Source organism: Lactuca saligna, chromosome 8, assembly GCF_052625555.1.
Source record: "Lactuca saligna cultivar CGN05327 chromosome 8, ASM5262555v1, whole genome shotgun sequence".
Taxonomy (NCBI): domain Eukaryota; kingdom Viridiplantae; phylum Streptophyta; class Magnoliopsida; order Asterales; family Asteraceae; genus Lactuca; species Lactuca saligna.
The window spans coordinates 65,701,274-65,704,160 of NC_136424.1; the positions used below are offsets into that span (position 1 = coordinate 65,701,274).

At 31.6% G+C, this 2,887-nt stretch overlaps 1 long non-coding RNA gene across 1 annotated transcript; it reads right to left on the bottom strand.

The window, feature by feature from the left end:
* Nucleotides 1-370: 370 nt before the first annotated feature.
* On the bottom strand, nt 371-1,471 carry LOC145008073 (uncharacterized). Its single transcript, XR_013663252.1, has 3 exons — nt 784-1,471; nt 583-701; nt 371-506 (listed from the first exon to the last, which is right to left on the bottom strand). It is a non-coding gene; the product is annotated as an uncharacterized LOC145008073 (long non-coding RNA).
* Nucleotides 1,472-2,887: the final 1,416 nt, after the last annotated feature.

The window sequence follows — 2,887 nt, forward strand, 5'->3', positions numbered from 1 at the left end:
GTTTTTATAACTGTGACTATTGTGGAACTTGTAGTCACATGGATGTAATAATGCATCACACATTGTTATGATTTTGACACACAAGTATTGCTTAAACATGACAATACATAAAACATTAGTCACATGATTATTTAATAAAGTGACATGTGATATCTTTTTAACACACCAAAATTTTCAATGTTGAAATGATTTTTTGATTATGATATGACTAATATTTATCTAAAGTCACATGAAATTTTTGTAATTGCAGTTGTTTTTGGTCACAAGTTTGAATGAACATCGACAATTATAAAAATTATAAAACCCAAAAAGAGAATATTATTAAGAATAATATAATAAAACGCATAAATCAGTTCGCAATTTAAATATTAAATACAAAAACTTGTAATGAAGACATATCTACAAACTGTACGAATGGAATCGATATATTGTAACCTAAATTAAAAATCATATCTTCGATAGTTTTGGCTTGTTCATTTAGCTCGTTATCTGCTTGATCATTCCATCTAGCATTATAAAACATTTATTTTGCCTCTTAGAAATGTGAATTTAAGTGTTTTGATTGGATGTTGGATTTGGTACCTGTTGCAACAAGAAGTTGTAGGTATCAATTCAACTTCCTAATCTTTTCATGTCTCGAGTAATCTCATCTTTCCTTCGTGAACTGTATTTGCAGGTAGAAAATTTGTGGTATCTGGAAACTGCATTTCAAGATCCAACATTACATTACAGTCTCGAATTATTTGATTTCAGATTTTCTATCTAACAATATTGAATAGTTACCATCCAATTCTAGTAACTTATCACATGACTGCATCTATTCACGAACTAATGGAAGATGTTGAATGTAATCTTTATGCATTGACGACAACATCCCTTTTGTCCCACCTTGTTGTCCATGTAAAAATAATCAAGTTACTTGAAATATATTTGAAACCAAGGACAAGGCCCATGTTACACTAAACAGAAAGTAAATCATGTTCCACAACCGAAAGAATTTCACACCTGAAAACATGCATAATTGAAATTCTTAATATTAAAGAAATGTGAATAATTAACTTTGAATCAATACTTTATTTTCTTAATCAATCATGTATTAGCGTGTATAATATATGGAATTGTTAGCCATGGCAGATGGAAGCTATATATTTTTCAAAACGCATAATCTTACCTTGAGGAGATCGTCACGGACATATTTTGTTAGCCATTGCAGATGGAAGCTATATATTGGCTTTCCAACATGCATACAATATTTTAATTTTGTAACCTGTTGGTCTAGTGTGAGAGCTTGACCTCCCTATATAACAAGGGTGTCGGAGGTTCATACAAGAATAATTTACTAAACAGTGCATGTACAAACATAATTTACCTTGATGCTTCATTAAGCAAAGGAATTCCTTTTCTAATCCAACCCTAAAGCCCTAGTGGATGACAGATAATCAGCCTTAACCATGACTATTATACATCATATAGTCATACCATGTAAAATAATTAAACAATTGCTAAAAGCTTAGCATGAATGTAGTTCATGATCAGAATAATATCAAGAAACCCCTTGGGTCAGAGCATTGCAGGTTTTGATTGGACTAAATTTGCATGTATAGTTGTATACTAATTGGGAAATGAATGGTTAGAAATACCTTCAAAGTCGATTAATCAATCTAGCTTGCATTAAATACTTAACCATGAAAACATATGAATCTGCCATTCATCAATCTGCAAGACAAATGTATTGTTACTTATGTAGTACATAAATCGAGTAAAACAATAGCATATTATAAATAGAGATTCATGACATATCTAATATATATAAAATTTCAACTACAAGCAAAACCAACAACATAAATCAACTAAAGAAACAAAGAACCATTAAACAAGGAACAAGAGGAAGAGTAATTGAGGGAGACAAGAGACAAGTGCAAAGGCGTTCAAGATAAGGGATTACAACCCAAAATGATAGATCGTCATAGTGAATGATAAAACAAAGTTCAGACAATAACCTATAACAACCCATAATGCTAAATGGATCTACCATAACTTACAAGAATAAACCATTTACTTTGCAATCAACCATAAAAACTTCAATCAGTTCATAAGCAGATGAAATTTTCTTGCCCCTTCGTCTTCTCTGAGGTGCCTATTGATCATCCCAAACCCAATTTGCTCCTAATTAACCAATTCGAACAGGAAGAAAGGCTACATTCGAGAGGAAGCAGAGGAAACTGGGATGAAGTGATGAGGCATTCAACGGTTGTGGCGATGGTTCTTGTGTAAGTGGTGTGTAGTGGTGAAGGGTATGTGTGTGTGTGTATGTGTCACGTATTGTATCACAGTTTCTCGTGGGTTATGGTGTGGAGGTCGACAACGGTGAGTGGCTCTTGACTATCGGATGTGTCAAAAGCGAGGTCGCCATATATGGACCAACGATGGTGAATTAACTAACATTATGTTTAGTCGGTGGCCGATTTTAGGTTAGAGAGAAGATAGATAGTAGAGAAAAGAGGGAGGAGCATATCTGGAGTGTTCCAAAATGGAATTAGGTCTACCAATGAGGTAAATTGAAACTGGGAAGCGGGAGTGAAAATGAGAGAGACAACCTGAAATTATCAGATTAAATTTAGATTTTTTTTTAAAGAAAAGCTAAAATTTTCAAGCTCTCACACATAAAATTATCATATTTAATTTTGAAAAGTTATACAAAAACTAAAATTATCAAACTCTCAAAGTTAATGTTTGACATATATTATTAAATAAATTTTCAACAAATAAACCATAAATTATATATATATATATATATATATATATATATATATATATATATATATATATATATATATATATATATAGGTAAGTGTGACAACCCGAAATTTCTATTATGAACAATCAT